At 30.3% G+C, this 12694-nt stretch overlaps 1 long non-coding RNA gene across 1 annotated transcript; it reads right to left on the bottom strand.

Annotated features, from left to right (window-relative positions):
• Window positions 1-3490: 3490 nt before the first annotated feature.
• LOC140445141 (uncharacterized) lies at window positions 3491-10195 on the bottom strand. The gene is made up of 3 exons (XR_011951371.1): window positions 10178-10195; window positions 9937-10069; window positions 3491-3884 (listed from the first exon to the last, which is right to left on the bottom strand). It is a non-coding gene; the product is annotated as an uncharacterized lncRNA (long non-coding RNA).
• Between the last annotated feature and the right edge of the window lie 2499 nt (window positions 10196-12694).

The raw sequence follows: 12694 nt of genomic DNA, 5'->3' as shown, positions 1-12694 counted from the left end.
CTGGGATAAGGGTAATATAATAGCAGATGCTTTGGCAAAAGAAGCATTATCAAGCGGAGAAACCATAGACAACAATATTCTACCGGTGTCAGATATAGATGTAGGTATATAATAAACATAGGCTCAAATTAAAATGGCAAGCCAATTATACGGAATCCGAAAGTCAGTCATCCTTTAAAAATGTACAAAATGAATTTAGCAGACACTCCAAACTGTACTTGTGGTAAATATGGAGATTTAACACATATCCTATTAGAATGTGTAAACCAACAAGGAAATATTACATGTTTATATGAAAATTTACGAAAACTAAATGTCTGTTTCCCATTTCACATACATGAATTAATTTTCTCTGAAAACGTAGAAATCTGAAATTGTATTTATCAGTTAATACTTAAGAAATTGTAAATATAAACTTTAAACAATATAATGTACTAACCATAGAATTAAGATGAAACTTGTAAGCAATTTGCGAACATACCAATCATGTAATAAACCTTTTAATACGAAAAAAAAAAAAATAAAAAAATAAAAAAAAATAAAAAAAAACTATAAAAAAAAGAAAAAAAAATGTAAAATAAAAGTATTACAAAAGATGACCAAAACAAAATAAAAAATATATATACATATTACATACAATATCAAAAAATAATACAAGGATATAAAAAAAAAATTAAAAAAAAAATAAATAAAAATAAAATTAAACCAAAAAAAAAAATTAAAACTTACATTTAGTACTAACTCGAGCTCTGATTGTTGTTCTGTGAATGCAAATTACAAAATAATCTGGTCAATTGGCTATGCCAAGGCCATAAAAAAAAATATTGCTCCATGGCAGATAGTTAATCTTTGGAATGACAAAGTTAAAATACAAAATTCGAGAAGAGTTTTAAAAATGAAGTGCCATTACGTGATAGTTTACAAGAAAAATTAATCATGCTTAAAAAGAAACAAAATGGCGGACATTTGAAAAAATTGACCAAAAACGCATTATTTCTTAAATTTTTTTAATCACAAAATTTTTAATATTATTTATTTTTAGGTTAAACTGAAGTAAACTATCTTAGAAAAAATCAAAATAAACAAAATGCATCAAGATTTAGTAAAATCGACAGATCTGGAGATTAAGTGTCCGCCAGTTTTAAAAACGTAGTTTTTTTAAAACTTTAACCTTGATGCATTTTATTTGTTTTGTATGTCGTTATGATATGTCATACATATATTCTGACACAGACCAATGTTTATTATCCACTTTAAAACAATAAATTACTTCCTCGTCGTCTTTTGGCACGTTAGTTGTGGCAAGTGGCAAGTTGGTTTGAACATAATTTATGGATGGTAAACATTTGTTGGTTAGTCTTCGTCATAATTGGATTTATGTATAGTAGTGGATGTTTAAATAAGACTCTTGACTAATTATACGTTCAGATGAGATCCGTGTGTATTTGTCAGCGTTCAGCAAAGAGATTTATGTATAGGAGTGGATGTTTAGATGAGACTCTTGACTAATTGTACGTTCAGTGGAGATCTCTGTGTAGTATTTTGCGTTCAGCGAAGACTCTTGGCGAATTGTATGTTTAGTGGAGATTTGTGTATAGTAGTGGTCGTTCAGATTTGGCATGTAGAGAACGTTTATGTCCTTATCGGTTTGTGATCATCCAACTCATATCTATGTCGAAAAATAATCGTTAGTTGTTTGGTCATCCTGGAAGAATGGTATACATACTTTGGTTAGGCCTCATCATAATTGGGGTATATCTGAATGGTAATTCTTGTAGATAAAATATAGTATGCAATAAAACGATATCGTATATTGTATATAAATAATCATAATTGTGAGTTGTGTATAGTAGTTACCGTTCGGAGGATACTTGTAATGACTGCTCAGTTTATATATATATATATATATATATATATATATATATTGATATGTTTCTTCTTTCCCAACAAAAGAAAAATAAATAAAAAAATCCATCGAAATAAAATTTTAAGATATCAATATAAACAAATTGTATATAGTAATTTAAGATAAGATTTAGTGTAAATAAGAATAGAAATTTGTACCTTTTTCCGTTTCAAACAAAATTATCAAAAAACCTTTGTTTAGAATTAGATGACATTTTACCTGTAAGTTAATCTTTTCATTGTTTGTATAATCGAGTATTAAATGACCATATTCTAATCTTTTGAAATATGTATAAATTGTGTATTGACAAAACCAATTTTAAAGTAAGCTATTTAGTTTTTCTCTGAAACCGAAATTAGGCTTTCCCAAAATCATGGTAAACACAATTTGAGCTTTTGATTGGACGGTCGTTTTTAAATGGGAATTTGTGAGCCAATCATGAGAACCGGAGAAGTCAGTTATAATTTGATCATCGAAGGAAACAGTCGTTTGTCTCAAGATAGGGTGTGGTTCGTGAGTTGGATACCGGCATTGTAAAAGAATTGAAGAGTTTTGCAGAAGGAGATAGCAAGTAGATTGAAAGAGGTCCTTGTATCTACCGTTGGCATTTGGTGAAGATTTGTGAAAGTAGTTTTACGGCATCAAGTTGACAAAAGGAGGTCCTTGTGTCATTAATAAGTAGTTGAGTTTTTGGAGAAGTGCATCAGGTGTTTTTGGTTAGTGCAGCAGGTTTGCAGAGACGTTAGGAAGGAGCCTAGGTGCCAAAAAGGAGAGATCACATCGTTGAGGAGACTGGATTTTTCTGGGTATGTTCCACATACAACTCAATAAGAAAATAAGCTTGTAAGTGTTTTGTACAATTGAATTTTATATCTGTGAAGGATCGGTTTGACATCATGGTCATTAGCCTTCAAATTTAAGAACTGAGGTTTTGTTAGGCTAATCAAAAGTTTAAAGTTTTATTGTTTCTTGTTTCAAGTAAAGAAAAATTTAAGTTCAATTGGTTTTCACTTAATATAAATGTATGTAGATTTAAAATGTTATTATTATAAAAATTTGATTTATTTTCTTGTATGCTGATTGATAAGATAACGACAGAATTTGATAATTGTTTTATTCGTTCATATAAAATAAAGAAACGTAAATTTTTGTAATATAATATATTTTTTATTCTTATCCTTCTTCTCTATCCCGATAAAACACAACTAGATAATCTTTGAATCCATCGAACACAGGTAATATAAGGAGTTTATTTTACTTTTGATAACAAATAAGTTATATTTTTTTATTGGCTCAATAAACTAAGATTAAAGTCAAAATAAACAATCATAACAATATATATATATATATATATATATATATATATATATATATATATATATACATATATATACATATATAAGGTTTGTCAGAACTGGTTGGAAGAAACAAAAAATTTTATTTGCTATAACTAGAAATTCCCCAGCTTTTATTCAACATTAGTATGGTAAAGGTAAATAGCAATCAAGAGACAAACTTTTTACAAATGATTCTAAATATTTGATTAACTTACTCAAGGAGGTTGATGAACAAGAAAAAAAAATGTAGTTTCATATTCAATGTATTTCCTATATTCCGATATAAACAGAACATATTACATGTACATAATTTATTCTACAACAGATCTAAATGGCTGGAATGGCTATATTAGCTGCTGGAATGGCTGGCATCCCTGGTAAGGCTGGCATGGCGGGTATGGCGGTTGTATCTGGAATGGCGGGACTGGCGGTTGTATCTGGAATGGCGGGACTGGCGGTTGTATCTGGAATGGCGGGATTGGCTGTTGTTGCTGGTGTGGCTTGCCTGTCTCAAGTACCAGAAAGCCTTCTCCTTGTCCTTGTGCCTGACCACCTACGGTTCCTTTTATTCCTCCAATATGGATTTGGGTAGGATCGACAACAATTGCACCTTCACCTTTTCCTTGTATAGAAACATCTCTCTATAAGTTTAAAAAGATAATATTTAGAAAAATATTAAAAATATTAATAAACGGTTAAGAGATTACTTTATAATTTAAAACATTTAAAAAACTGTATTTTTTTCTAATTTTTATACACTATTCTGTTCTGTTTTTTTTTTAATTGATGATAACAATAGTATTACATTTTACGCTCTATTATGTGCACAATTAATTTTGAAAATTTGGATATACCACCAGAACTGTTTCTTTGACTTAGTTTTTTAGTTTCTAGTACTTTTTTGGTTCATTAAATCGATCAAATTAAAAGTTTAAAGAAATTTTATCAACTCTAGACTATAAAATCAGATTTTATTTTTTAGTTTTATTGTTTAAATATTTGGAACACCATACAGTTTGCAGTGTTTGACATTTACCACACATTGCCTTATTACAGCCGTGGCTGTAATAAGCCAATGTAGCCTTCCAAGCCGTGATTGGAAGTATGATTTATTTTACAAAATATTTTCAACTGATATTTTTTTGGATATTAACAGTGCTGGTTCTTGGTAGAAACGGGTGTCGATAAGTTTAGTACAAGATTTCGGGAGGCAAGGTATAGAGCCTGTTATTCTTTACACAATTGAACTTACGACGACTAGGTCTATAGGCTGTAATATAAAGAAGCACCATTTGGTTTACTACATCAACCCCATATTTGGTTTGATTATAAAAACTAACTGTTTCAGGAAGTTTTTTCCATCAACAGCAACATCGATTGATTAATGTAACGAGCTCAATAAAAGCACATATGCAGTAAGTGTTATTTTTCCGTAGCTCTGGAATATATGGTTCACATACGGTTACCTATTTTCACGGTTTACGCTTATAGGAACTTCCCTTCTGTTGCGATTCAAAGTACCCACAAGAGTTGTTGATTTCTTATGCAAAGCTTTGACAACTTGATCGATGGGAATAAGTTATCTGTCGTAACATCTTTGCCCTTTCTCAGCTGATTTTAAATTATCCGCAAAACAACGTGTTCACCAACACTTGTGTCTCTATTGCATGGATTATTATTGCCAGCATAAGGGTAACCATTTACAATATATTTTGATTTCACGCAAGCCAAAAGCCAAGATTCTATGCCAAATCGATGCGGCTCATTTAATATATACTTAGAAGACAGTAGTTGTTCGTCCATAGTAAAGTTCATTTCCGGCTTATAACATGCACTACTATTTTCTAGGTAATTACTTACATTAGTGAGGATAGTCGGATTAGTCTGAAATTTGGACAGTGGATTATGTTTTATTTTTTATTCAGTTTTCAATATATACATTTTTTACGCTGAGCTATAGTTTTTCTGTATTTCGCATTTAAAAAACTGATATTTTGACATAAATTTCAAGATGCCGCCGCCATTACAGCTGCTGTCAATGATGTGCGTGTGCGGAGTACATACTTCTTGATCCAGTGTTGCCACACTTTTTAAATATATTGTTTATTGTGAAAATAATAATTCTCAAGCTTCTCAAGTACAATCATAAAGGAATAATGATAATGAGCATCATTTCCGTTTTCTGGTTCTAAGGGATTCATATAACTGTATTTCATTTGTTATTCACTTATTTTATTACATATAGATTATAGTTTATTTCGTTTTATGTTGTATTTAGTTGGATGCATTAGTTATTAACTTCTTCATTAATTTACATAGTTAGATGTGATTATAATAGGTAAGATTAGGTTTTAATTTGTTTTTTTTTATTGGTACCCCATTTTGCTTATTTAAAGTACGCCGTAGCGTTTTAAATTTAACTTTCAAAAACTCGTGTGTTTTAAAGTTACCCTGGCAACATCAACAGTTTTAAATATTTAGCTGACCTGACAGGAGTACATAACTTGTAATGTCAAACAAATAATATAGGAATAAAATATTACTAACAAATATTTCAAAAGCTTTATTCAAATATTTGGAAATCTGAATCGTCCCAATCTTTTAAATGAATGTGAAAAGTGCAGTTGGTATTGTTTGAAATATTTATACTACCGTTTTTTCAATCAGAGGAAATGCTGTTCAAATTTATACTACCGACATTCTCGGAAGCCAATAGGGTTGTTCTTCCATTAATGGCACTCTCAATAATGTTTGAAACATTCTTAACGAAAAGTATACTGATCAGTACATCACAAATTCAGTCATTTTACATTATTAGCTCTTATTTCAATTTTTTGTAGCAATAATACATGATTTTAAAGTGTAGGTACCAATAAAAAAAATAGGGTAAAGTATTCGTGGATAACTGGATAACTGGTCTTCCGTTTTCCCATGCCGTTGCCATCAAACTGGTGAGTATTTCGTTTTATGTTGTATTTTGTTGGATGCATTAGTTATTAACTTCTTTTTAAATTTAAAGTTTTAGATGTGATTGGATTAGTTAGATTAGGTTTTATTTTGTTATTTAATAGTAAAAAATGATTTTTTACAAAAACACTAATTCTGCAACTTGACAACAGAGTTTAAAACTCAATGTCAATATATTTACTCCGCAAAAAAAATATTAAGTCATATGTGGTACACTTTTATTAAAACTTAAAAATTTAATATATTTACTCCGCAAAAAACAATATTAACTCATATGTATTATACTCTTATTAAAACTTAAATTCAATATATATACTCTGCTAAAAAAAACAATATTAAGTCATATGGAGTCTCTTATTAAAATTTAAATTCAATATATTTACTCCGAAAAAAAACAAATGTATATGTGGCAACATTGAACCTGCGCAGAATATTGTATATTGTGCGCAAACGCGCTTGACTTGTTTTTCCAAATAAATGAATTTTGGCCATTTTACAATATTTTATATTTTTGGATAATTTAACGGGGAAAATGATTGGTATTTACAGTTGATTTATAAATTTTATGTAACTACTAAGGTTATTTCGTATTTTGATAACATTTTTCTCTTGTTAATTTTTGATTTCCTATACTTTTTATGAATTTTTTTCAATTTTTGTTACATTTTTTCACTTTTTGTATGTTTCCGTAGACGTAAACATGAAAATTTTACCTTTTTTCAATTTTTAAGGCTAAGTCCAACAAAAATTCGCATTTTTAGGGACCCTCACTAATGTAAACAAAACCATTTTCTATAAATCCATTTCAAACCACAGATGCTACAGCAAATTTGTCGCGTTTGCTTTACGTCAAATCTAAGATATTCGTGAATCTGTCTCGTGGCAAAGCTTCCCTAAAAAACTATTATCGACATACCGATCGCCATAAATAATCCTGTTAACAAAAGTGTTTGTTCTGATTAGTAAATTAAACAAAAAAATTTTACAGCTTTGAAAGCTAGGACAAGTTCTTGCTTAAATTATTTTTTAGAAGACACAGCTAAAAAACGTTCAAAGTGAATTTGAAATACGCTTCTCTGTAAAAAAAAACTGACAAATATTGTAACTTTCAAGGCTTACTATACTTCTAGTAAAGTTTAAACATATTTTAAACATATTTTTAAACATATTAATTCGATATGGAGATCATTTTTGTCCAAATTGAAGTATTACGGATACTTTCAAATAAACATGTCAAAGCCAGAGCATCTGCTATTAAATTCTAGTTTTTTATACTAAAAGACACATATCCATATCTAAAATAAATAGCTTTTTACAGGAATGTTTAGATCAACATACTTGCACGAGTCTACATTTTCAGAAATAAAAATAGTTCAATCAAAATATTACAAAACGGTTTACATTTTCCTATCTCTAATAAATCTACGTATTTTAATATCTAGGCTCCTTATTGTATTAGTCAGTATTTCATCGCTTGTTTTTTAAATATTTTATGGTAGATCGCAGACAATACAAGTATAAGCACCTCTGTAAATAATCTAAAATTTAAGTTCGTAATCTAACCTTTTTCCTACTATTAAACATAATATAATAAAGAAAAAGCTTTTGGCTTTAGAATTTAAATCTGAAAATACCGATAAAAAATACCATATTATCCTCATCACTCTCATTATTTCCTCATAAAAAAAATTATGGAGTTTGAAGATACATACGCCAAAAGAACTAAACTAATAATTGACGATTATCCACTAGAACAAGTGAGTTCTGTTAATTACCTGGGGTACTATATGAGTTTCTAGAAATATAAAGATTTTTATTGCAAAATAAAGAGACCTAGTCACTTATATGGATGTGGAAGCTCGGTAATATAAAAATAAAATTTTTTAGAATAATAAAATTGATTATATAACTTAATAGATTGATAATATATTTATTATCCAAAATCTATTCATTTATATCCAATCGCCAATTACAATCGAAATGTACGAAGTTAAAAAACGACAAAACACCTCAGACTACTTAGAGAAAGTACAATCCGACTTTGATACGGTGAGTTGAGGAGGTGCCTAAATTGTTTCCATACTCTTACAGTATTGTGCGAATTAATGTGAACAGAGATCGAAATTTTCATAAGTTGGCACACCTGCCTATTCTGTCAACTGTTTTGTCAAAAAAACAACATAACCTCAAAACCTTATTAGTATATTGTTCAAAACACGTGCTTTGTGTTTTATATCATTATTATATTTTGTTGTATCTCAGGTTATGTGCAAGTTGGTGTTATTTTTATTGATTTAAATGTGCAATCAGGTTTAACTTTTTAATATGGATATCACTCCTAGGAAAAGAGAAAGGATCATAACACTTAGTGAGCATACACCAATGACTCAGAGGGACGTTGCAAAAAAGTGTTGTGTAAGTTTGGGTGCAGTAAACAAAATAATTAAACAAAAAAAAAGGAAACAGGGTCAGTTGAAGTGCAGCAGAAAAAAAATGTGAACGAAAACGAAAGACTACTCCTCGAGATAAAGCCTTTCTTTTGCGCGATAGTTATAACCTTTTGCAAGATTTAGAAAAGGCTAAAATAAAAATGCACGACTCAACGGTACGCAGACGTCTCTTAGAAGGAGGGAGAAGAGCCGTGAGACCGCAGAAGAAACAACTTCTGACAGCGCCTATGATGAAAAAAAGACTAAATTTGCCAAAAAAATACGCTCACTGGAGTGCAGAAGATTGGAGAAAAGTGTTGTTTTCTGATGAGACCCACTTCCTAGTGCAGGGCCAGCGATCAAAATTCGTACGAAAGCAGCCAATGAGTCACTTTCAGCTAGCCATATTAACCAAACAGTTAAACATCTTACCCAAAAAATGTTCTGGGGCTGTTTTTCATACTCAGGAACTGGCACTCGTATTCCTTTTGACGGTATGATGAACAGTGAAAAGTACAAAGCCATGCTAGGGCAACGCTTAGCTATAGAGCTTGACAAAGTACAGACTGAAGGGACTGCAATTTTTCAACAAGATTCAGCTCCGTGTCATGTATCGAAGGTTATGATAAAATACTTCAAGGATAATAATATTACCCTTCTTGATTAGCCTGGGAATTCGCCTGACATTATCCCTATTGAAAATTTGTGGGCAATATGTAAGGCTAAACTGCAAAAATTTGACTGTACGACAAAAAAAAATGGTGGAAGCGGTGATTAAGGTGTGGTTTAGAGATAAAGCAATCACAAACAATTGCAAAAAACTTATGAATTCCATGCCTAGAAGACTCCAGGAAGCCATAAAAGTAAAAGGGGGACATATTAAATACTAATTAATGAAAAAATCTCATGTAAGTGTACCTAAATTTACCTTTGGCCTAAATAAATCATATTTACAAATTAATTCTGTTTTTTCACATTAATTCGCACAATACTGTAATAACTCTTTAACCTTTTACAAAAATATACACGATCAAAAAAAAGCAAGTGGTTGATTGGTCTTAAGTAACTTCTCCATGGACAATGAATATTCCACTTTTTTTATGCATTTCTTTATATTATGAGAAAATACCAAATTTTTATTTTATAATATTTTATCAACAAAATTTTTAACCCACTGTCTAACCTCTACCTTATAAACTATAAACGAGACAAGAAAAATAATTATTAAATAATTTTAAATAGTTAAAATATGTTTGTTAAACTTGTAAATGAACAAAATACACAGACATTAACTTACCAACGTAGGTAAATAAAATAAGTAATCTGGACTATAATGGGCATTGCTCAAACTTATGATAACCGCTAAAACATACAACGTAAATCGGAACATGTTGAAAGTATATACGGAAATAACGATGTAATGATCAATTCTAAAAAAAAAAGATGATTTTATATTTTGTCAATATGTGAGTAGGTAGTGCTTTAATAACACGAGGTGTATTGTTTTATTCAATCTAATTAAAATAAACAAAAATTACCAATTTGTTTATTGCTAAATACTTTGCTAGGAGATAGTTGATTGATAGCTACAAGAACTTAAGCGGGTTTCACGGCTAGTGTTTTGAAATATGTAAACTCTAATTTCACTATTTGAGAGAGTGATTCATCGTTTGAAGGCGGAGAAGTGGGGAAAGACGTATGAAAATCCAGTGGCGTACACTTACTTTTATTTCAACGTTAATTATATTATATTGTTTAAATATTGTTCAAAATAGGCCACAATATATTTATTTGCAGGTTTTCACTGAATTTTCCATCTCTATATCCAAAGACCGTTTTCAAAGATATAAATTATAGTTATATTTATTTTATTTGTTTATTATTATATATTTATATAATCTTATATTATTTTTTTTTTCTTAAGTTTAAAAACGGTCTCTGGAATAGAGATCAAAACGTCAGTAAAATAAACATTTCAATCAAATATATTGTTACTTATTCCCTACATTATTTCTAAATATACAGAACGGCAAGCAAAAAGCCATAGAAAAATAAATATTACTATCACTTGTGTATTTGAAAACAATCTCTTTATGTAGAGATCGAAACATCAGTAAATTAAACCTATAAATAAATATTTTGTGGCTAATTCCCTATAGTCTCCTAAAAATACAGAATGCCACAAACAAAAAGCTATAAAAAACAAGTAATTTTGCAGAAAGCTTACTGATGCCAGTCGGCTGTCGCGGAAGTTACGCTAAAACTTTTTTTGACGTGACCCGTCTTTAAAGAGTTACACAATAAAATTTTTTTAAAACAAATTTTAAGACAGTTTCCACACCACCCCAAAGGTATGTCTTGTGGCGGGTTACTTTTTTTTAAATGGGTGTTCGCCAAGAGCCACATTGTCCCATTAAATAAAATGAACAAAACACTTAAACAGTATAAAACAAAACAAAACAAAATCCTATAAAACAAAATAAAATTCTATAAAAACAAAATAAAAATAATTTTTGATGTAACAAAACATTGTACTATTCTATTTAAACACAAACACTATACACACTTACTATGTTCTTCTCGTTTTTTTTTGTTTTTGGTTTTTTTATGCTGGTGTTCCTACTAAACTATTAGAAAATATTATTCGCTATCTAAATCTGAAGATGCTGCTATCGCTGTCATTATCTTCACCTGGTATAATTATAATTGGCTCTAGTAAAACTTCGAGATGTGTGTCAAGTTTCCACAAACGATGTTCTTCTTTAATTATGTGGCCTATACATTTAGCCCATTTCTATGAAGTTACATGGAGGATTGCTTGAATTAAAAGTTCCTTAACTTCGTTTAAGTTCAACGTTTTGTTATTGGGTGCTACTTCTTCTTTCACTTGCGCCCAGATAAGTTCAATGGGATTAGGTTCGCAATGATAAGGTGGTAGACATAGAACTTTGACACCATAATCTTATGCAGTTTCATCCACAGCATATTTAAGATATTTACTTTTCCTTAACCGTGCAAAGTCAAGTAGCTTAATTTTGAGCATTGATTCTTTGTATGCAATCCCCTTTTCTGTAAGCCATTCTTGAATTCTCCCTTTCCGCTATGCCGTCGTCGGTAATTGTTCTAGTCTGCGGCTATGATATGGCGCATTGTCCATAACAACCACATACCCAGATTCCAATTTTGGTAAAAATCTCTTAAACCAGCGCTCAAATACTTCGGAAGTCATTTCTTCATGATAATCACCTGTTTTTTTTTTCGACTCAAATTGAAGTAAACCATCATCAAGGAACTCTGTATCACTTCCTATATGGGTAATGATTAAACGCCGTCCCTTTTTGATGGAGCTTTTAATCCTGTAGACCAGCCTTCTATAAATGCTTCGCGTTTACTTTTGACATTTAAATATTGCCAAACTTTTCCAACTGTATGACCTTCGTTAATCCAGGTTTCATCCAAATAATATATTTTGCGTCCAGTGCTGCGAATTTTTCGTATTTTTTCTAAATATTTTCTTCTCCACAGAATAATTTCATTTTTTTCTAATAGCATACTTTTTCTGTTACGTTTTACATATCGAAAGTTCATTTCGCGCATGGTCCTGATTAAGACTCTACGAGATATCTTGGGTAAGGAGTCTTCGTTTTCGAGCTCTTGAGAAATACTTTTTAGTGTTGTAATGTCACTCCAAAAATTAAATGAATGAATTTTTAGACGTATAATATTCCTTGACCCGTTATCCAAAACAATGCTTTTCCTACCTCTAGTTTTACCTATTTCTTGCTTTTTATTTTCCGATGTATTTTTAAGTACACGATAAATACAGCTAACGGATACTTTTGTTAAACTGCTACAAATGTCGACGGCTTGGCTAACATTTAATGCCATTTTTCTGCCGACAATTCCTTCATAAACGTTTTGTATCAATACTTTCTCTTCGGACGTTAACATTTTCCGTCTCTTTTGCGGTTTTTTATTTTTGGAATCAACATCAGAATTTTACTGTGTTTTCTTGGAACAACTCGGTTTTTCGTCCATTGTATTTCAATTATCAC

The sequence above is a fragment of the Diabrotica undecimpunctata genome, chromosome 7 (assembly GCF_040954645.1).
Source record: "Diabrotica undecimpunctata isolate CICGRU chromosome 7, icDiaUnde3, whole genome shotgun sequence".
In the NCBI taxonomy this organism is placed as follows: Eukaryota; Metazoa; Arthropoda; class Insecta; order Coleoptera; family Chrysomelidae; genus Diabrotica; species Diabrotica undecimpunctata.
This window is presented reverse-complemented; position numbering and strand designations above follow the sequence as displayed.